The sequence below is a fragment of the Balaenoptera acutorostrata genome, chromosome 14 (genome assembly GCF_949987535.1).
Source record: "Balaenoptera acutorostrata chromosome 14, mBalAcu1.1, whole genome shotgun sequence".
Classification (NCBI taxonomy): Eukaryota; Metazoa; Chordata; class Mammalia; order Artiodactyla; family Balaenopteridae; genus Balaenoptera; species Balaenoptera acutorostrata.
The window spans coordinates 47,008,349-47,032,847 of NC_080077.1; the positions used below are offsets into that span (position 1 = coordinate 47,008,349).

General features: G+C 38.1%; 1 protein-coding gene across 4 annotated transcripts in view; it reads left to right on the forward strand.

Moving 5' to 3' along the window:
• HS3ST5 (heparan sulfate-glucosamine 3-sulfotransferase 5) overlaps positions 1–24,499 on the forward strand; it is a 283,807-nt gene that overhangs the window by 155,430 nt on the left and 103,878 nt on the right. For 3 of the 4 annotated variants that reach the window (XM_057528256.1, XM_057528257.1, XM_007190729.2), the window contains one exon: positions 14,357–14,469. The gene's annotated coding sequence lies outside the window, so the exon portion shown is untranslated. The remainder of the gene's footprint in view (positions 1–14,356; positions 14,470–24,499) is intronic. The other variant, XM_057528258.1, reaches the window with a different exon arrangement.

Sequence of the window (24,499 nt, forward strand, 5' to 3'; positions counted from 1 at the left end):
ACAATAGAATCCTCGTGGAGCGCAGCAGTCCCTAAGAGTGACTAGCATGTAAGTTAAGACCACAGAACAGAATTGGTATGTAGGACATACAAATAGATTTATAGCCCAGAGCCTTTCTCTGTGCTTTTTTAAAAACCTATACATGTTCAACGATTATACCTTTCTTTGTTTTGGGGGGTTGGCCTGGGGTGGGGGCATAGATGTTTTATCATTTTACCCTGCGTGTGCATCCAGTAAATGCTTTGCTGCCCATCGGACTCCATTGCCAGTTGCAGCCCTGTAGCATTGAGTTGAGTGATGTCTACCCCTGTGAGGAGGAGGCGAGTGTGTATATATATAACACTCTGTGTGAATGCAAGACTCTTGTGAAAAGCAAGACTAGTTCTTTCAGAAATGTTCTCTCGGTTCTGATTAAAAATAAAAACAAAAACTCTTAAGTTTCCACAAATGCTACAAGTGTCTTCTTCTTGCAACATATCCATTTATATTTTCAACAGCATTTGTTGGTCTTTCCTGAAAAAGTTCTTCGCTCAAGGACCGCATTGCAGCCATAGATCGTTTATGTATAATTTGGTAGATGGTAAACATTTGAAATTACTGTGGCAGGTATTTTCACATTGTTTCTGCTGATCTGATAAAAAAAAAAAAAGCATAGAGCCAGAAAACAATGTGAAGAACTGAAATTCCTCAGAATCAATTTGAAGAACCCTTTTGAAATGAGAATTGCTATAAAGAAGCATTTTGGAATGAGGTGATGATCGGGTGAACAGTCTTTGAGATGAAAATACAGTTCAGTAAAACAAATGTGTTTCTTTGATGGGGGCTATATACACCGTGTTTTAATTTATTCATCATTATTATTGTGTTTGAGATTATTTTCCGCCACCACCCACATAATGGCCCCAGGAAGCCCAGAAGAGAGCCAGTAGAAACAACTCTATGTGTGTTTCTGGTTAACTATTTCAATATATTTCTAAGAAGAGTTTACTAAAGAGATGAAGAAATACTGAAAGCCTAAGACTAAGAAAATACAGAGAAAGAATCTCTTATACGTAATGGACCATCAGTTCCAGCATTAGTCTATAAAACCAGTGGCTGCTGTGTTAAGTAATTTATGTGGGAATAAAAATTATTTTTATATTACTTTTGCTGTGGACGATAACATTCCATAAGCTCATCACATTTTTAATCTTGACTTAAGGAGAGTTCTGCTATGGCAATTTTTAAAAGAAGAGCTCCACTGATCTCTTTCCAAGTAGCTCCTTCTCTTCCTTCTGTGTCCTTCCCCTCATACCCACCCTCCCCAACCCAACTTCAACCACCCTCCCGCTTAGCCAAAGGCATTTGTGAAATATGGAAACAGTTATGTCATGCTGTTGTTTTGAGTATTCTTAATAAATGCCTCCTGTATTTCAGAAGTGGTCTGAGGAGGTGAGCTAATATAATTCCACTTTGATTACTTGTTTGCATATCGGATGCAAGGAATTCTGAACCAATTCCCTGAATTTGTCATAATCATAATTTAGTTATCCACAGCTGCTTCATTAGATTTAAGGTCTTTCAAGAGTATATAGATTGGGCAGATTGGTTCAAGATGGGGGAGTAGAAGGACATGCTCTCACTCCCTCTTTCAAGAACACTGGACTCACAACTAACTTCTGAACAGTCATCAACAGGAAGACACTGGAACTCACCAAAAAAGATACCTCACATGCAAAGACAAAGGAGAAGCTGCAATGAGATGGTAGGAGGGGTGCTATCACAGCAAAATCAAATCCCATAACTGCTGGGTGGGTGACTCACAAACTAAAGAACACTTATACCGCAGAAGTCCACCCACTGGAGTGAAGGTTCTGAGCCCCACATCAGGCTTCCCAACCTGGGGGTCTGGCAAAGGGAGGAGGAATTCCTGGAGAATCAGACTTTGAAGGCTAGTGGGATTTGATTGCAGGACTTCAGCAGGACTGGGGGAAACAGAGACTCCATTCTTGGAGGGCACACACAAAGTAGTGTGTGCATCGGTACCCAGGGGAAGGAGCAGTGACCCCATAGGAGACTGAACCAGACCTACCTGCTGGTGTTGGAGGGTCTCCTGTGGAGGCGGGGGGCAGCTGTGGCTCATCAAGGGACAAAGACACTGGCAGCAGAAGTTCTGGAAAGTACTCCTTGTGTGAGCCCTCCCAGACTCCGCCATTAGCCCCACCAAAGAGCCCAGGTAGGCTCCAGTGTTGGGTCACCTCAGGCCAAACAACCAACAGGGAGGGAACCAAGCCCCACCCATCAGCAGACAAGCGGATTAAAGTTTTACTGAGCTCTGCCCACCAGAGCAACAGCCAGCTCAACCGACCACCAGTCCCTCCCATCAGGAAACTTGCTCAAGCCTCTTGGATAGCCTCATCCATGACAGGGCAGACAGTAGAAGCAAGAAGAACTACAATCCTGCAGCCTGTGGAAGAAAAACCACATTCACAGAAAGATAGACAAGATGAAAAGGCAGAGGACTATGTACCAGATGAAGGAACAAGATAAAACCCCAGAAAAACAACTAAATGAAGTTGAGATAGGCAATCTTCCAGAAAAAGAATTCAGAATAATGGTAGTGAGGATGATCCAGGACCTCGGAAAAAGAATGGAGGCATAGACCGAGAAGATGCAAGAAATGTTTAATAAAGACATAGAAGAATTAAAAAAAAAAAACAAAACAGTGATGAACAATACAATAACTGAAATGAAAACTACACTAAAAGGAATGAATAGCAGAATAACTGAGGCAGAAGAACAGATAAGTGACGTGGAAGACAGAATGGTGGAATTCACTGCTGTGGAACAGACTAAAGAAAAAAGAATGAAAAGAAATGAAGACAGCCTAAGAGACCTCTGGGACAACATTAAACGCAATAACATTCGCATTATAGGGGTCCGAGAAGGAGAAGAGAGAGAGAAAGGACCCGAGAAAATATTTGAAGAGATGATAGTCAAAAACTTCCCTAACATGGGAAAGGAAATAGCCACCCAAGTCCAGGAAGCGCAGAGAACCCCATACAGGATAAACCCAAGGAGAAACAAGCCGAGACACATAGTAATCAAATTGGCAAAAATTAAAGACAAAGGAAAATTATTGAAAGCAACAAGGGAAAAATGACAAATAACATACAAGGGAACTCCCATAAGGTTAACAGCTGATTTCTCAGCAGAAACTCTACAAGCCAGAAGGGAGTGGCATGATATATTTAAAGTGATGAAAGGGAAAAAACTACAACCAAGATTATTCTACCCAGCAAGGCTCTCATTCAGATTTGATGGAGAAATCAAAAGCTTTACAGACAAGCAAAAGCTAAGAGAATATAGCACCACCAAACCAGCTCTACAACAAATGCTAAAGGAACTTCTCTAAGTGGGAAACACAAGAGAAGAAAAGGACCTACAAAAACAAAACCAAAAAATTAAGAAAATTGTAATAGGAACATACATATCGATAATTACCTTAAATGTAAATGGATTAAATGCTCCAACCAAAAGACACAGGCTTGCTGAATGGATACAAAAACAAGACCCATCTATATGCTGTCTACAAGAGACCCACTTCAGACCTAGGGACACATTCAGACTTAAAGTGAGGGGATGGAAAAAGATATTCCATGCAAATGGAAATCAAAGGAAAGCTGAAGTAGCAATACTCATATCAGATAAAATAGACTTTAAAATAAAGAATGTTACAAGAGACAAGGAAGGACACTACATAATGATCAAGGGATCAATCCAAGAAGAAGATATAACAATTATAAATATATATGCACCCAACATAGGAGCACCTCAATACATAAGGCAACTGCTAACAGCTATAAAAGAGGAAATTGACAGTGACACAGTAATAGTGGGGGACTTTAACACCTCACTTACACCAGTGGACAGATCATCCAAAATGAAAATAAATAAGGAAACAGAAGCTTTAAATGACACAATAGACCAGATAGATTTAATTGATATTTATAGGACATTCCATCCAAAAACAGCAGATTACACTTTCTTCTCAAGTGTGCACAGAACATTCTCCAGGATAGATCATATCCTGAGTCACAAATCAAGCCTCAGTAAATTTAAGAAAATTGAAATCATATCAAGCATCTTTTCTGACCAAAATGCTATGAGATTAGAAATGAATTACAGGGGAAAAAACATAAAATACACAAACACATGGAGGCTAAAGAATATGTTACTAAATAACCAAGAGATCACTGAAGAAATCAAAGAGGAAATCAAAAAATACCTAGAGACAAATGACAATGAAAACAGGATGATCCAAAACCTATGGGATGCAGCAAAAGCAATTCTAACAGGGAAGTTTATAGTTATACAAGCCTACCTCAAGAAACAAGAAAAATCTCAAATAAACAATCTAACCTTACACCTAAAGGAACTAGAGAAAGCAGAACAAACAAAACCCAAAGTTAGCAGAAGGAAAGAAATCATAAAGATCAGAGCAGAAATAAATGAAATAGAAACAAAGAAAACAATAGCAAAGGTCAATAAAACTAAAAGCTGGTTCTTTGAGAAGATAAACAAAATTGATAAACCATTAGCCAGACTCATCAAGAAAAAGAGGGAGAGCACTCAAATCAATAAAATTAGAAATGAAAAAGGAGAAGTTACAACAGACACCGCAGAAATACAAAGCATCCTAAGAGACAACTACAAGCAACTCTATGCCAATAAAATGGACAACCTGGAAGAAATGGACAAATTCTTAGAAAGGTATAACCTTCCAAGACTGAACCAGGAAGAAATACAAAATATGAACAGACCAATCACAAGTAATGACATTGAAACTGTGATTAAAAATCTTCCAACAAACAAAAGTCCAGGACCAGATGGCTTCACAGGTGAATTCTATGAAACATTTAGAGAAAAGCTAACACCCATCCTTTTCAAACTCTTCCAAAAAATTGTAGAGGAAGGAATACTCCCAAACTCATTCTATGAGGCCACCATCACCCTGATACCAAAACCAGACAAAGATACTACAAAAAAAGAAAATTACAGACCAATATCACACATGAATATAGATGCAAAAATCCTCAACAACATACTAGCTAACAGAATCCAACAACACATTAAAAGAATCATACACCACGATCAAGTGGAATTTATCCCAGAGATGCAAGGTCTCTTCAATATACGCAAATCAATCAATGTGATACACCATATTAACAAATTGAAGAATAAAAACCATATGATCATCTCAATAGATGCAGAAAAAGCTTTTGACAAAATTCAACACCCATTTATGATAAAAAGTCGCCAGAAAGTGGGCATAGAGGGAACCTACTTCAACATAATAAAGGCCATATATGACAAACCCACAGCAAACATCATTCTCAATGGTGAAAACCTGAAAGCATTTCCTCTAAGATCAGGAACAAGACAAGGATGTCTACTCTCACCACTATTATTCAACATAGTTTTGGAAGTTTTAGCCACAGCAATCAGAGAAGAAAAAGAAATAAAAGGAATACAAATTGGAAAAGAAGAAGTAAAACTGTCACTGTTTGCAGATGACATGATACTATACATAGAGAATCCTAAAGATGCCGCCAGAAAACTACTAGAGCTAATCAATGAATTTGGTAAAGTTGCAGTATACAAAATTACTGCACAGAAATCTCTTGCATTCCTACACACTAATGATGAAAAATCTGAGAGGGAAATTAAGGAAACACTCCCATTTACCATTGCAACAAAAAGAATAAAATACCTAGGAATAAACCTACCTAGGGAGACAAAAGACCTGTATGCAGAAAAGTATAAGATAATTAAAGATGATACCAACAGATGGAGAGATATACCATGTTCTTGGATTGGAAGAATCAATATTGTGAAAATGACTATACTACCCAAAGCAATCTACAGATTCAGTGCAATCCCTATTAAATTACCAATGGCATTTTTTACAGAACTAGAACAAAAAAAGGTAAAATTTGTATGGAGACACAAAAGACCCCGAATAGCCAAAGCAGTCTTGAGGGAAAAAAACGGAGCTGGAGGAATCAGACTCCCTGACTTCAGACTATACTACAAAGCTACAGTAATCAAGGGAATATGGTACTGGCACAAAAACAGAAACATAGATCAATGGAACAGGATAGAAAGCCCAGAGATAAACCCATGCACCTATGGTCAACTAATCTATGACAAAGGAGACAAGGATATACAATGGAGAAAAGACAGTCTCTTTAATAAGTGGTGCTGGGAAAACTGGACAGCTACATCTAAAAGAATGAAATTAGAGCACTGCCTAACACCATACACAAAAATAAACTCAAAATGGATTAGAGACCTAAATGTAAGGCCAGGCACTATAAAACTCTTAGAGGAAAACATAGGAAGAACACTCTTTGACATAAATCACAGCAAGATCTTTTTTGATCCACCTCCTAGAGTATTGGAAATAAAAACAAAAATAAACAAATGGGACCTAATGAAACTTAAAAGCTTTTGTACAGGAAAGGAAACCATAAACAAGACGAAAAGACAACCCTCAGAATGGGAGAAGGTATTTGCAAATGAATCATCGGACAAAGGATTAATCTCCAAAATATATAAACAGCTCATGCAGCTCAATATTAAAGAAACAAACAGCCCAATCCAAAAATGGGCAGAAGACCTAAATAGACATTTCTCCAAAGAAGACATACAGATGGCCAAGAAGCACATGAAAAGCTGCTCAACATCACTAATTATTAGAGAAATGCAAATCAAAACTGCAATGAGGTTATCACCTCACTCCTGTTAGAATGGGCATCATCAGAAAATCTACAAACAACAAATGCTGGAGAGGGTGTGGAGAAAAGGGAACCCTCTTGCACTGTTGGTGGGAATGTAAATTGATACAGCCACTATGGAGAGCAGTATGGAGGTTCCTTAAAGAACTAAAAATAGAATTACCATGTGACCCAGCAATCCCACTACTGGGCATATAGTCAGAGAAAACCATAATTCAAAAAGACACATGCACCCCAATGTTCATTGCAGCACTATTTACAATAGCCAGGTCATGGAAGCAACCTAAATGCCCATCAACAGACGAATGGATAAAGAAGATGTGGTACATATATACAATGGAATATTACTCAGCCATAAAAAGGAACGAAATTTGGTCATTTGTAGAGACGTGGATGGATCTAGAGACTGTCATACAGAGTGAAGTACGTCAGAAAGAGAAAAACAAATATCGTATATTAACGCATATATGTGGAACCTAGAAAATGGTACAGATGAACCGGTTTGCAGGGCAGAAATATAGACACAGATGTAGAGAACAAACGTATGGACACCAAGGGGGGAAAGCGGTGGGGGGTGGGGGTTGTGGTGTGATGAATTGGGTGATTGGGATTGACATGTATACACTAATACATATAAAATGGATAACTAATAAGAAAAAAAAGAGTATAACGATTATTACAGCTCTTGATTATCTGATAACAATATTCGTAAGATGCCCTCTTCTCCAACTCCACTTCCCTACTCACTAATGGGTATTGGTCTCAAATTTTCTTCTTTTTTTTTTCCCAGTTGTAGCGTCTCCCTAAAAGTTATCAGATTATACTAACAGAGTGATAGTAAAGAAAGACCTTCAGCTCTTTCAGATATTATACATTAATCTCCATAAATATTTTCTCCCCCTTTTCAATCTACCCTGGTTTTGCCATTAGAAGTCTGTATCTTAAACTCAAATCCAAGAATGGCATTTCAGTGCTTAACATCCTTCAATGGCTATTAACCACGTTGCACTTTCTTTATAGAGGAAGGTGGTATGAGAAAGCTCTTGAACTAAAATGTGAAACTTGTTCCAGCTAAATCAAATAATCAAATGGGAGCAATAACATTAACACTGCCAACTCAAATAAGTTAATATATCTGGTAAAAGTGGTTATATTTAATAGTTTGTATTGTCACCAAAAGGAAAATAAGTTATTGGTTATATATGAACTTTTCACTCAGATGATTCACTAGCCTGCTTAACAGAGTGTTCGAGAGCATCGAGAATATTCCAAGCACCTGTCTAAGAAGTAGATATTTAACAGTAAATAAGGTAGACATGGTCTTAGCCTTCATGGAGCTTACAGTCTGCAAATAAAGAGACAATGGCATCACTATATGACAGGGACTTGGATTGGAGAGAACGGGGTTCTACAGGCTCTAGAGAAAGGACACCTAGAGAGAAAACTGTCAGAGAGATCTTCCTGAGGGAAGTGACATCCAAGCTGAGATTGAAAAGAAGAGGAGAAATTAGCCAAGTGATCTAGGCAGAGGAGCAAGAACCTGACGTAGTCAAGGAATTGGAAGAAGGTCTGGGTGAATGAGTGAGCAAAGGCAGGGTGGGGTGGAGACAGATGAGGCTGGAGAGCAGCCGGGACCCTGTCCTGCAGGGTCACAGTCAGAGGGACACAGGATTGGAAGCAGTTTGCTGACTGGAGGTACCTGTGTGTATCCAAGTGAGGTTCCAATAGGCAGAGCCTGCACTGCCAAAACATGAAGGATGGTTTGGTTTTGAAATTTGTAATTTAGTAGGTAACTTGTAAGTATAATGAAGAAGTAGTTAAATTTCTTGAGATTTCCTGGCTAATTTTCTAGAAAATTCTTTGACTTATCTCCTGCTACTTATTTATATTTCACTGCATGCTATATCTGTAGCTCTGTTTCTCAACAAAGTTCAGAATTCTATGCTTAAAACATACTTTATTGATGAATTGACGTTTCCTATTCTAATTACTCATCTTCAATGTCTCTTTCTTCAACCAGAAATTTATATAATTAAAATGTTGTGTCCTGCCATGAAGAAGTACAGAAATAGAAAATATAACAGTCTATAGTATTACACTGAGAGTCGATTCTGTGGTAGTTTAATTCCCCATGCTTGTCAAAAGTTGTTAAAACATTGCTTGCCTTTTTTGAATATAAAATGTGGGCAGACATGTACTAATATATCAAAAAATGACACTTTGTCAAAGAGGGCTTTCATGGGAAAATGTTCTGAATAAAATGTTTTCTTTCTAAAAGAACCCAACCTGTTTAACATTCCAAAGCAAACACAAAAGCGCACAAAATGCCTGAACTTACTGCCAGTCACAACAGTCAGTTTCATTTACTCTTTAATACTTTTTTCTTATATACCAAAAATTTTTCCTCCAAAAGAACTATCAGTTTTATTCCATGATAACCCTGGTTTGAAGTAAAATAAAAGTAGCTCTGACCCTCCTCAAAATGGATTCTTTTCAGACTTACTAGCACTTCTAATAGTATGAAGATGATATGGTTGGCTATGTCTACCGTTAGACTCAATGTAATTATATGTGAAGCAACAATTCCCTTATCTATTAGGAACACTTGCTGCGGCTAACTGCATTTCACTGTCTGGCAGATGAAATGCTGAATTAAAATCTCAAACTAGTTTCTCAAGTTTTTTTTTTTTCCCCAGTCATTTAAAAATCTTTTAGCCTAGGGGAAGATGGTAGCCAGAAAAGAATGGAAAACAGATGGTATTTAAAGGCCTGAGCAAGATGAACAAAGCAGATGTACCTTCCTGGTTCTCAAATAGTCCCTCTCCATTGTGATTACTTTGAGACAGTTACAATCCTTTGGACTTTCTGAGGATGTTTGGAGTTAAGATAATGGTTGATAGTTGAAATGGTAAATGGTAAATCAATACATAATTGGATTTGATCACAATCTCATATTGTCTTATCTAAACAGGAGGGATATTAGTATATATTACCTACATTCTTTGCAGAGAATGCGCCTAAGTCTAGCTCCTGAGTAATAATATCTTGTTCATTGTTTAGGGAACCAGGGAGAAGGACTGAAAGAAACAAAAGCACTTGGCATTTGAGGTAATTGAGATACAGTACAGCTTGAAGGCATCCTGGAATGCCACATAATAGTACTAGTGTGAAAAGAGGAGAAATATTCTACACAGCTTCACTTGATGTGTAAGCTGAGTCAGATTTTATGTTCTGAATTAAAATTCCTAAAGGGTCGGGGCGGGGGGCGAGAAGGGTGCAGATGGTTTGAGCTAATGTCAGAGAATGGTAGAAACAGATTCCTCCAACTATAAGCATTCATTGGAGAGTAGAAGGCCCAGGTTTTAATAAAATATTAGAAAATTCAGCATATATTGGTATGAAAAGATATTAATATTGGGAAGAACAGATTTTAGTTACTAATAGGCAAGCCAAATGTGTTACCTTCACCTTTTAATTAAGTTTATATATATATATATATATATATATATATATATATATATATATATATATCATGTTGTCTGTTTAAATAGAAGTTAAAATCAGAATGTATTATCAGACTGACACAAAGGAAGTTTTGTTACACTGATTGTTACACGCTTATGAACCATCTGCTAAAAACAGTGGTTCCTTCTAAATGTACTAAGGCCAAAATTAATTTATATTTAGATCCCTTTAAAGTTTAAATAATCATATCCTGTCTATAGACTATTTTTGCCTAGGAGGTTAAAGTATATGTCATATGTATAAAGGAAACATCAATGGCATATCAATATTTGATTCTACTACATGTTAGCCATGCCAGAGACCCTGCAGTCATACCTAATATAAACGGCTCACTGTGGGTTCACAACTGAAACAAACAAAAGATACAAACTGATCGTGATTTATTTTAATATTAAAATCTTACAGCACTTTTTTAGCTATTTTATAAATTAATTTCAAAATGGATGAGGCAGTAACATTGAGGTTTAGCTAATTATGTTTAAATTAAATATAAGCATTTAAAATAACCATTTTAATTAAATACAAGACTCGGGCAACTAATCATTAAAAGTGGAATTGGTAACGAGATTTATCACTCTGAAACCACTTGTACCACATATCTAATGAGTTCTTTCCTCTACTTCAATGGAAGATAAAATGTATCTCCCCAAAGTGGCTGCTAATAAAAGATAACCCTTTCTTGGGTCATGGTTGTCAATTTGATATTGAATCGGAACAAAAATGTCTACTTGCATACACAACTGTAGTTACTATTTGCTAAACCATTTTCAACTTGACTTATATTTTAGTTCTGTAAGTGCCTAAGAAAACCCCTAATAATTGTAATAGCGTTTATTACTGCAAAAGAAAATGGATATATTTTGGTTGAAATTTTTTATAATTTTTATAGAGGAGACTCTGAGGAAGAAGAAAATCTAAATAATTTTGTGATTTAATTTTTTTAATTAAAATGATGTACTGCAATTTCAATTGCAGTTGAATTTGAGGAATAACACTGAATAGCTTCATTTTATAAATATACTTCAAACTTTATATTTGTAAGAATATACAAATGTGTTGCTATATTCAAATTTGTATATAAAAATGTGTATTTATTTAAAGAAATCATTGGCTTGTTCTTTTTCTTATGTTTCAGTCTATTTTTTTAATTAAATTATAGTTGATTTATAATATATTAGTTTCAGTTATACAACACAGTGATTCAATATTTTTTAGATTATACTCCATTTAAAGTTATTATAAAATATTGGCTATATTCTCTTTGCTATAATATATCCTTGTATCTTATTTATTTTATACATCATAATTTGTACCTCTTAATCTCCTACCCCTATCTTATCCTTCTTCCCACTAGTAACCATTAGTTTTTTCTCCATGTCTGTGAGTCTGTGTCTGTTTTGTTATATTCATTCATTTGTTCTGTTTTTTAGATTTCACATATAAGTGATATCATGTCTTTCTCTGACTTATTTCACTAAGCATAATGCCCTCCAGGTCCATCCATGTTGTTGCAAATGGCAAATTTTCATTCTTTTTTATGGTTGAGTAATATTCCTGTGTGTGTATGTATACCACACCTTCTTTATCCATTCATCTGCTTATGGGACACTTAGGTTGCTTTCACATCTTGGCTACTGTAAATAATGCTGCTATAAACATTAGGGTGCATATATCTTTTGGAATTAGTGTTTTTGTTTCTTCAGATATATGTCCAGGAATGGAATTGCTGGATCGTATGGTAGTTCTAGTTTTAATTTTTTGAGGAACCTCCATACTGTTTTCCATAATGACTACACCAGTTTACATTTCACCAACAGTTTACTACGGTTCCCTTTTCTCCACATTGGCTAGTTCTTATACTACAATGTAACTATCATTTAGCACATTTACCCTGACACATTGTAAGTGCTTAATAAATGTTTGTAAATTGAGTGAATAAATATGTTGATATATTTTATAAAACGTCTTTTAAAAGATTCTGTTTTAAAACCATTTATTGCTATATCTTACCTTCTACTTTAACCTGCTCTATTAGAATAGCTGATAAAGCTGAAGTGCATCTACTTACATCTTTGAAGGCAGTGTGTTTTTCTATTATCTATTGCTTTTCTGTGTTCTGGAAGTAGCACAAATGTTAAGAATCTAAAAGAGAGCAGGGCCTCTGCTGGCTGAAAGAGGGTGATTTAAAGGCAAGTTAGCTTGTTTTGTTCCTTGTACTGAGTATCTGCAATTACTGATTGTCACATTTTCCTTCTGTTGTAAAAACTGAACTAATTGAAGGTACTACCCTTAGGGGACGAATTCTACAGTGTAATGAATGTTGAGTGCCCTCTTGAGTTTAGCATGTTAATTATTCATAATTATAATGATTTCTGTTTATTTGGGAACTTTAGAAATAATTCTGGTTTATCAAAACAAATTGAGAAACAGAGTAGTTGAGGCTTTGTTTTGTTTTATTTTATATTGAGGTCTCAGCAGGTGTATGAACATGCCAAGAAGTTCTCTGAGCAATGGAGCCAGTTTTCTGGCTAATAAGTGGATACTATTGACGTGTGCCATGTCCTGAAATAACTGAATGAACTTTACTCATTCTCCGGCTTCTCTAAAACTATTTGGGCAATATTGGGGTTGTGAGGGGAAGTGTTGACAAGGATTCAAATGGAAGAACTGGAAATAATGAAAGAAAGCATGTTAATCAGAGAAGAAATACAATAGATTTGGTAGCTGGCTATTAGCCAAGTATATATAAAATTTTAAAAAGACTTGCCTTTTCTTGAAAGAGGTGTGTGTGTGTGTGTGTGTGTGTGTGTGTGTGTGTGTATGTGTGATTTGCACTCTAAATATATTTGCATCCAGTGGACCCAAGTGAAAGATGGACATTCTGGCTATTTTGGACTGAATAATCTTTATGTCTACTATTATCAAATACATATTAGTGTTAATGATGTATTAGGACTGGGCTCCTACAGTCTATTTAGACTTCATACGCATTCTTAATAATAGCCTGAAATGACAATGAAATATTACTTTTTAAAAAGGAGCTTGGCATTGCAAATCTGTTACGTTGAAATTTTTTTTTCATTTTCCCATCAATTTCTTTTTTCATCTTTCCAATACAACACTTTTTGTTTTAGAGCCATACATGTACTCTGCAGCTAGAGAATTACTCAGGTCTCCTAGTAATCTATATTCAACTTAGGAAGAAGCAGCAATTGCTTAATATATTCAAGTAGTAACAAAGGTAAGAATGATTGATGGATAATCATCATATGGTTGTAAAAAGGTCAATATATAGCATTTTTTTTTTTTTTTTTTTTTTTTTTTTTTTTTTTTTTTTTAATTGCAAGCCTGGAAAGGCAATGAAAGGATTTTTCTTTTATTTATTTATTTATTTATTTATTTATTTATTGGCTGTGTTGGGTCTTCGGTTCGTGCGAGGGCTTTCTCCAGTTGCAGCAAGCGGGGGCCACTCTTCATCGCGGTGCGGGGACCGCTCTTCATCGCGGTGCGCGGGCCTTTCTCTATCGCGGCCCCTCCCGTCGCGGGGCACAGGCTCCAGACGCGCAGGCTCAGCAATTGTGGCTCACGGGCCCAGCTGCTCCGTGGCATGTGGGATCTTCCCAGACCAGGGCTCGAACCCGTGTCCCCTGCATTAGCAGGCAGATTCTCAACCACTGCGCCACCAGGGAAGCCCAGCATTTTTTAAAAGAGTACATTTAACCACTCTCAACCTAAAATCCTCAGCAGCCAGATCAGAAACAAGAACATTACGTGAAAGTACATGTGGGTAGCCCCCAATTTACAAGTCCATCTCTGATCAAAGGGAATTAGCAATTACATATTTCAGGGTTAGGCTCAAATGTGAGCTCTGTCCTTCATCAACAAATTGTTTAATAAAAAGACTAGAAGTACTTTAAAAAAAAAAAAAGAAATGTTCTGATCATACCTAATATGCTTCTTCCAACACAAGTTTTTAACCACAGATACTGAGGAGTGGAGAGAAAAAAAAAAGACTAATGGGAAGATCACTTTGCCTCTGTCTCTACCCGCAGGTGCTAACAGAGCAGGGGACAAGCCAAAAGGACAGCAGTAGATGCGGAGAGGCCATGGAACATCCACCAAGCAGATAATCATCGCTGGAATAACTGGAGGTGTCTGAATGTAGGTATGTGTACCAAAGACTTCTGTGTGTTCCTGCAATCCATTATCTAGCTTTCCCATTCATGTTATACACCTGCCGGCTCATCAGCCTTTTGAAAGCCCTACTTGGCAGGACTTGGAGGCACGCACATATGCACACAGCTACTCAGAAATGCAGGGCGGCTCTCCAGCAGGAGGTCCTCTCTCCTCTGTGGGCTTTTAAAACATTCTACAGAATGACTTTAAACTGCCTCCTGATTCTGTAATCTCAGCGTTCCCATATAGAAACATTTCCCACTGGCACTGAATCTTGTTTCCTGAGCACAGAAGGCCTTTGTCTTTGCTGTCCCACTATCTGAAACAACTTTCCCAAATCCTCTCTGCTGGTTTTAGTTCTGTTTTTCCTCCGAGACCTAAGTCAGGTTTCACGTACATGACAACATCTTGCTGATTCCCCATCCCAATTCATTCCTTCCTTTCAAATGTGTGTAGGGCTTGTAGTCATACCTCTCCTCTGGCATTTGACCACTTCTATCATGTATGGTTGTTTCTCTCTTCATGCGTCTATCCTGTGTCCTCAGTGTAGCTGTTTATTTCTGAAGAGGCAGGATCTGTTGCATTTTTGTATCAGAGTCCAGGACCAGGGGAAATGGGCTTGAAAAGAGCTACCATGATGGAGCGAGGCAACAAAGGGGCGTGGTCAAGAACACAGACTCTAGAGCAAGGCTGCCTGAGTTTGAGTTGCTGCCCAGCCAACTACTAGCTGTGTGACCTTGGCAAGGTTTTTTAAAAAACTTTCTATGGGGCTTCCCTGGTGGCGCAGTGGTTATGAATCTGCCTGCCAATGCAGGGGACACGGGTTTGATCCCTGGCCCGGGAAGATCCCACGTGCTGCGGAGCAACTAAGCCTGTGTGCCACAACTACTGAGCCTGCGTGCCACAACTACTGAAGCCCACATGCCTAGAGCCCGTGCTCCACAACAAGAGAAGCCACAGCAATGAGAAGCCCATGCACTGCAACGAAGAGTAGGCCCCGCTCGCCACAACCAGAGAAAAGCCCGTGAGCAGCAACAAAGACCCAACGCAGCCAAAAATAAAATATATAAATTTACTAAAAAAAAACCTACAAAACTTTCTATGTCTTCATCTTCTCATCTCCAAAATAGGAATAATAGTAATACACCCATTTCCTTAAGTTGTAAAATTTCAGTGAGCTAATAAAGAAAAAGAGCTTAGAATAGTGTCTAATACATTTCAAACACTCAAAAATCATTACTTATTTGTTACTGTATATACAATAATAGTTAATCTCATTTAATTTCTCAATAATACTAGAAGATAGATGGCATAATTCCCATTCTAAAAACTGGAACCCTGTGACCCTGAGCAATCAGGTTACTGCCTAAGATGGAGAGAAGAGACAGAATGAGAACCAAAGTGTCTGATCCTAAACCCTGGGCTGTTTCACTCCCCACGCTGTCTCACACAGGTGCCTAGTGACTAGTTCATATTGATCATAATGAAATTTATTCTTCTCTATTCTTATGGTTTAAACCAAATTTGACTCAACAAGTATTTCTAGTCCCAGGCACTGAAGGAGAAAGATGAAGAAAATACAAGATGGCTATTCCTACCCTAGGATGTTTTACAATCTAGGTGATTCAAGTAATGAAACAAAGCAGAAATACCTAACACATTTTTTAACCACTCGTCTCTAGGTTCCTTATGAGACTGGCTCTTCCATGGTCCCTCCCTCACCCCATGTAATAATGTAGGTTGGACACAGTATCATTGTCTACAAAGATAACACTTTGGGGTTTGGTGGAATGTGCTACTTAAGAGTAAACCATAAAATTGATGAGTTTTAAAATTGTTTTATCTTATTTGAAGTTATCTTGGAGAATTTACAAAGAGCTCTATTAAACTTGGCAGACTAGCCCCTCTTGGAATCTCTCTATTTTCTAGAAAGTTATCAACAGTCTTGTTCTTCTCACTGCCAAAATTCTTCGGCTGCTGCTACTTCATTTGTGCTGTAGCACTTAGCTCTGTGTTGGGATGTAGTAGATGATTGATAAATCCTTGATTAAGTTGAATTTTGTCACCCTACTAATACTTAAATATGCTCTGCTCTCCTGGCCTACCACTGAATTACAGAGTAACTTCAGAAGTCCTCTGTGGACCTAGAGGAACTACCTTATGTGAAGCATACCCAAGAGAGAGGAGTGGAAGAACTAACATGTTTGAACACTTACCTTATTCTAGGTTTTTTACTCTGCATACAGCATTTTATTTAATTCTCAAAGTAACTCCATGAAATAGGTATTATTATATCCCCTTTACCAACAAGGAAGCTAAAATTCAGAGAGTTTAACTAACATATTGTAAAAGTCACAAAGCTAGTGAGAAAGAATTTCCAACACAAGTCTAATCAACCAAGCAAATGATGAAGTAGTAATGGCGATGAAGTGAGGGCTCGATTCAGAGTTATGAGGCAGGGACTACGTTTTGACACTAACTACAAGTGACTCAGACACATCATAGAACCTCTTCATGCCTCAGTTTCCTCATCTCACATGACATTGTCAGGAGGATCAAAATATTTTATTTGTAAGATAAAATATGTGTGTGCTCTGCGTTCATCTCCTCACAGAGCTGCGTGAACAGATGCGAGTTAAGGGCATGTACTTTAATGTGGTTGATAATTTTAATCACATCCTGCAAAACGTTGTTAAGTTCAGGTGACATTTTTTGGCTAGCCAGCATTTCTCTATGGATGACACAGTGCATAGACTCACGTTCAGAAACGACCTCTTTGACCCGAGTAGTGAAACCAGAAAGCTGTCCCGTCATGGCAGCCGCTCTGTCCACACATATACCGACACAAAATGACCAATTCAGTTTTCCTGATATGTAATCATTCAAAGACTTGAATAACTCTGCAGCTGTGGTGTTGGTTGGCAACAAAAGTGCACATAACATATCCTCATGCACATCCTCCTGAAAAATATATGGCACAAAAACAGGCATTGCTGCCTTGCTGTCAACATCGGTAGACTCGTCAACCTGGATTGTGTACCATGGTGACTCAGTAATCCTCTCTAACAATTGTGCCTCAATATCCTCTGCTATTTCATCATTTCGTCTAGTTATGGTGCTGGCCAAAAAGGGAACACGTGCCACCTTTTGAACAGCATCCTCTCCCAAAAGTTCACGGCAAAAGTCCTTAGCAGCAGGCAGGATCAACTCTTCACCAATAGTAAAGGGCTTCTTAGCTTTAGCAATGCGGTTAGCCACTAAGAATGATGCTCTCAGTACAGACACATTTGATGAAGTGGTGGCCTTCAGTAATTGCTTCTGTTCACGTTTTTTTCTTTTGAAAAACTCCAAAGTCTTGTCTTTTAATGCAGGGTGCTTGGTCTCCGTGTGGCGCAAAAGTTTTGAAGGTTTCATGGCTTCATTGGATAGCCGGTTGCCACATATTATACAAAGCGGGCTTGGAGAATGTGAATCACCTGTTGCAATGAACCTGTAATTTAAGTAGGACTCTTGGTATTTTCTTTTAAATGCAGCTTTCTTTTTGTTGGCAGTCTTAAAGTCTTCTGCTGTCTCATCATTGGGTCTTTCCCCCTTTTCAAAGAAGCTCTCCAGCAACGTTTGTTTTTTACTCTTTTTGGCTAGGGTTAGCTTGTGGGCTTACCAAAACTGTGACTGAGACAAGTGCACAGTGCGGGAAAGAGGCTCGGATGGAAGTGGTAAATAAAATAATGGGCGGGCCACGCATGGACTAAAATAAGTGTCGGATTCTGACTTAAAGCCTGCCACCAGATGCAGCTGTACAATTGAAGTACATCAACTCACTTGCCACTATAAAGCCTGCCACCAGATGCAGCTTCATTGTCACTTGCCACTCACTGATAGGGTTTTTTTTTTGTTTTTTTTTAAAATTTATTTATTTATGGCTGTGTTGGGTCTTCGTTTCTGTGCGAGGGCTTTCTCCAGTTGCGGCAAGCGGGGGCCACTCTTCATCGCGGTGCGCGGGCCTCTCACCATCGCGGCCTCTCGTTGCGGAGCACAGGCTCCAGACGCGCAGGCTCAGTAGTTGTGGCTCATGGGCCCAGTTGCTCCACGGCATGTGGGATCCTCCCAGACCAGGGCTCGAACCCGTGTCCTCTGCATTGGCAGGCGGACTCTCAACCACTGCACCACCAGGGAAGCCCACTGATAGGGTTTTGATATGAGTCTGCAAGCAACTGATTTATTATGGTCTCTGTGCAGTCAAACCTCTCTGCTAATGATAATCTGTATTTGCAGCCGCTCCCCAGCGCTAGCATCACTGCCTCAGCTCCACCTCAGATCATCAGGCATTAGAGTCTCATAAGGAGCGCGCAACCTAGATCCCTGGCATGCGCAGTTCACAGTAGGGTTCGTGCTCCTATGAGACTCTAATGCCACCGCTGATCTGACAGAAGGCGGAGCTCAGGCGGTAATGTGAGAGATGGGGAGCAGCTGTAAATACAGATGAAGCTTTGTTCGCTGGCCCACTGCTCACCTCCTGCTGTGCGGTCCAGTTCCTAACAGGCCACGGACAGGTACTGGTCTGTGGCCCAGGGTTTGGGAACCCCTGACCTAAAACATCCTACAGGCCTCAGTGGGATCCAGCCTGCTGCTTCTTGAAACAATCTCTTCAAAAGTTTTTCAGAGGAATTAATGGCACTCAAGTTGTACCTGATGTCTGGTTTTGACCTTGTAGATGTTGAAGAGAAGTCAATGTATTTGATGAGTTATTAAGCATGTGCTTCGGTTATTATGATAATAAAAACAGCTCAGTCTTAAAAAACTGTAAGGTGCTTTCCATTTCTGAGCATTTAATTGCATTCCTACTGAGTTTAGACAATAAATCATTAATCTCAGCATATGACCTAATGCATTTAGATTTAAGAAAATTACCCACATTTTTTCTACTCTTTTGTTTACATGCAAAGTTCCAGAAACCACCTACCAGATTTTTTTTAAATTGTATTTTAACCTGAATGAGAACAGGTAACCTATCTGACACTTAGAACAGTATTCAAGAAGTAAAAGAGAAATTAAGAAACCACTTTCATAAGTGTCTTTTGTGAAAGCCTGCCTAGAAGAGGCTTCCAAGATTACTGCTGATATGGAAAAGCTATCATCAATTGTTCAGTTTCATCTGGCCAATTTCAGCTGTCAAGTATTCCTAAAACTATAGGCCTATGACAATAACACATTTAACTTTTTTGAAATAGCCTCCCTAATATTTGCAGTTTAGCATTATTGTTAATTATTAAGCATCTTGATGGTAGAAGGGGTTGCAAAGATAATGATTTCAATAATATAGCAACAAATGGCTAATTTGGGGAATACTTTTAAGGTCTTGTCCTAAGTTATAAAAGTATTTTGTAAACTGTAAGTCACTATATGAATATTATTTATAAGAATAATTTTTATAATACCAAATTATGTTTTTCTGAAAAGTACTGGAATATAACAGAGAAAAATGTTTCTATCTCCATTACTTAAAAAATATTCATACACATGTGTTCCTTAACACATAGTAGGATGGTACCCATCTCAGAGGAGACTTATATAAATTATATTATCTGACATTCATAGAGGGCCTGCTCTATGCTAGACACTTTGAAATAGGTATCTCTCAGTCTTCAGGATGTCCCTGCAAGGAGATTTTATTTTCCCCATATATCCTTATACAATTGGAGTTCAGAGAGGTTAATAAAGAGATTAGTAAACTAGTAAATGGTAGCACCACAATTCAAGCCCAAATCTTTTAGACTTTGTACTCATGCTCTTTAACTATTAGGGAAGCCAGTTACCTCCATAATAGATAGGAGGTAATGAGTCAAAAAGAAAAATTCTGAAAACAAAACAATAATAATAGCTACCATTTATTAATGTGCTGGACTGTGTACTGGGCTAGGTGCCCTAGGGGCTTTAAATTCATTATCCTAATAACCAGCTCAAAAGAGTTCAATCATCTCAGGTTTTTCAATTAAGTGGATATTCTTTTGAAGTTTTTTTAAATTGAAATATAGTTGATGTTCAATGTTGTATTAATTTCAGGCTTACTATGTAGTGATTTGACATGTGCATATATTATGAAATGATTATCACAATAAGTCTAGTAACCATCTGTCCCCAAAATTATCATAAGATTATTGACCACATTGCTTATGCAGTATATTACATTCCCATGGCTTATTTATTTTATAACTGGAGGTTTGTACCTCTTAATCCCCTTCACCTGTTTCACCCACCTCCATCCCCTTCCACTCTGGCAACCCTGTTTCTTCTGTGTATCTAAAAGTCTGTTTTCATTTTGTTTTGTTGTGTTTGTTTGTTTTGTTTTTTAGATTCCACATATAAGTGAAATCTTACGGTGATTGTCTTTCTCTGCCTGGCTCATTTTATTTAGCATAATACCCTGTAGGTCCATCCATTGTTATCGCAAATGGCAAGATTTCTTTCTTTAATTGCTGAGTAATATTCCATTGTGTGTGTGTGTGTGTGTGTGTGTGTACAACATCTTTATCCATTCATTGCTGATGGACACTTAAGTTGCTTCCATATCTTGCCTTTGCAAATAATGCTGCCATGCATATTGGCGTACATATGTCTTTTCGAATTAGTGGTTTTGTTTTCTTCAGGTAACTATCCAGAAGTGGAATTGCTGGATTGTATGGCAGTTCTGTTTTTAATTTTTTGAGGAACCTCCATACTGTTTTCCATAGTGGCTGCACCAATTTACATTCCCACCAACAGTGCACAAATGTTCCCTTTTCTCCACATCCTCTCCAACACTTATTATTTGTTGTCTTTTTGGTAATAGCCATTCTGACAGGTGTGAGGTGATATCTCAATGGTTTTAATTTGCATTTCCCTGATGTTTAGTGATATTGGTCGTCTTTTCATGTGTCTGTTGGTCATCTGTATGTCTTCTTTGGAAAAATGTCTATTTGGGTTCTCTGCCCAATTTTTAATTGGGTTGTTGTTTTTTTGATGTTGTGTTGTATGCGTTCTTCGTATATTTTGGATATTAACCTCTTAACAGATATATTATTTGCAAATATCTTCTCCCATTCAGTAGGCTGTCTTTCATTTTGTTGATAGTTTCCTTCGTTGTATGAAAGGTTTTTAGTTTGATGTAGTCTCATTTGTTTATTTTTGCTTTTGTTGTCCTTGCCTGAGGAAAAAAAAATCTAAAAAAAAAGAAATATTTCTAAGACCAAATGTCAAAGAGTGTACTGCCTATGTTTTCTTCTAGGAGTTTTATGGTTTCAGGTCTTACATTTAAGTTTTTAATCTATTTTGAGTTTATTTTTGTATATAGTGTGAGAAAGTCATCCAGTTTGATTCTTTTGCATGCAGCCATTCAGTTTTCCCAATACCATTTATTGAAGAGGCTGTCTTTTCCCTATTGTTTGTTCTTGCCTCCTTTGTCACAGATTGATTGACCATAGAAGTATGGATTCATTTCTGGGCTCTCAATTCTGTTCCATTGATCTATGCAGCTGTTTTTGTGCCAGTACCACACTGTTTTGATTACTGTAGCTTTGTAGTATGGTTTGAAATTAAGGCACATGATACCTCCAGCTTTGTTCTTCTTTTTCAAGATTGCTTTGACTATTTGGAGTCTTTTGTGTTTCCATGCAAAATTTAGGATTATTTGTTGTAGTTCTGTGAAAAATGCCTTTAGTACTTTGATAGGGATTGCATTTAATCTATAGATTGCCTTGGGGAATATGGCCATTTTAACAATATTAATTCTTCCAGTCCATAAGCATGGTAACTTTCTATTTGTTTGTGTCATCTTCAACTTCTTTGATCATTGTATTATAGTTTTCAGAGTACAAGTCTTTTTTTTTTTTTTATAAATTTATTTATTTATTTATTTATGGCTGTGTTGGGTTTTCGTTTCTGTGCGAGGGCTTTCTCCAGTTGCGGAGAGCGGGGGCCACTCTTCATCGCGGTGCGCGGGCCTCTCACTGTCGTGGCCTCTCTTGTTGCGGAGCACAGGCTCCAGACGCGCAGGCTCAGCAGTTGTGGCTCACGGGCCTAGCTGCTCCGTGGCATGTGGGATCCTCCCAGACCAGGGCTCGAACCCGTGCCCCCTGCACTGGCAGGCAGACTCTCAACCACTGCACCACCAGGGAAGCCCCAGAGTACAAGTCTTATACCTCTTTGGTTAGATTCATTCCTAGATATTTCACGCTTTTTGATGTAATTGTAAATAGGATTGTTTTCTTAATTTCTCTTTCTGATAGTTCATTTTTTTTTTTTTTTTTTTTAATGATATTCTTGTCTGCTTACATTCTTTTTATGTATGTATGTATGTATGTATGGCTGTGTTGGGTCTTCGTTTCTGTGCGAGGGCTTTCTCTAGCTGCGGCAAGCGGGGGCCACTCCTCATCGCGGTGCGCGGACCTCTCACCATCGCGGCCTCCCGTTGCCGCGCACAGGCTCCAGACGCGCAGGCCCAGCAACCGTGGCTCACGGGCCGAGCCGCTCCGCGGCATGCGGGATCCTCCCAGACCAGGGCCCGAACCCGCGTTCTCTGCATTGGCAGGCAGACTCTCAACCACTGCGCCACCAGGGAAGCCCTGATAGTTCATTTTTAATGTGTATAAATACAACAGATTTCTCTATATTAATTTTCTACTTTACTGAATTCATTTATTAGTTCTAACAGTTTTTTGGTGGCATCTTTAAGATTTTGTATATGTAGTATTATGTCATCTGCAAACAGTGACAGTTTGACTTCTTCCTTTCCAATTTGGATTCCTTTTATTTCAAATGAATTGGATATTAATATTCCCATCTGCCTTGTGAGAAATTTAAGGTTCAAGACATTGAGTTACTAACTCAAGATAGCACCCCTGGTAAGTAGCAGAACCGAGTTGCCAACTCAGGTCTTGCCAAGTTCCAAAATTCATAATCTTTCTATAGACTATTATAAGCTAAAATATAATATATGTCTGATTTATATTTTAGGTTGTGGACTGCTGCATCATTATCTTTTTACTCTGAATTTATTCTCAGAATGATTTTAGTTTTGTTTAGAAATTACTGAGCTTTCTGTTAGTAAGAAACTTCCAGAAAATTAACACTAATTCAATGAATATGCACTAGTCTGTGTTTCTTCTAATAGTGCTCATGTTTACATTAAAGTCAGAGTTAACATTAACTATCTAATGTGCCCAGCTTATATTTTATAATCTAGAATTTCACTAAGAACTTAAGAATTGAAACATGTATTAAATTTAGGAAAACTGTCTCATTTACATAAATTGCTGTGCTGGAATACTAGAAGTTACAAACACAACTGGATAGCTTTCATCCTAATCTTACAAGAAGCCTAGAGCAGCATTGTGCATTCATCCATTAAACAAATATCTATTGATTGCCAACTATTTTTATAAGTGTGTGCTAGGAAGATAGGCAGATAATAAGAACTCAAACACCCTTGCCCTCAAAGACCTTTACAAATTAATTAGGGAGAAAAGACATGATAACTATTAAGCAACAAAGACTGAGTTAAGTAATATTGCAACAGTGAAATACATGATGTTAAACACCAAAAAATGAATGCTTCAATTTCATGGCTGGAGGTGCTGACTATGGGTTGAAGTGGGGAAAAAAAGCCTTTCCGAAGGAAGGCAACTGGCTAGGCAGAGAGGATGGATGGCACTGGCCGGGCCGGTGTTTGTGGTGGAGGTGCCCAGGCAGCAAATACATTTATTATCCTGAAGGTTTGTGCAGGGGAACTGGAAAAGATAAGATTGGAAAAGGAGGTCAGGCCAGATAGCCAAAGGCTTTGATTCTAGCTGAAGACTCTGACCTTTGGCCTCCGGGTGATAGGGAGTCATTGAAAAATTTTGAGCAGGGGAATGACATAATTAAAATAGTGCTTTAAAAAAGATTAATTTGGCAGGACTAGGGAGGATGGTTTGGTGGAAAGAGAGCAAGAGCAAAGAAACTACTGCAATAATTTGGGTCTAAGGTGACGAGGTTCTGGACAG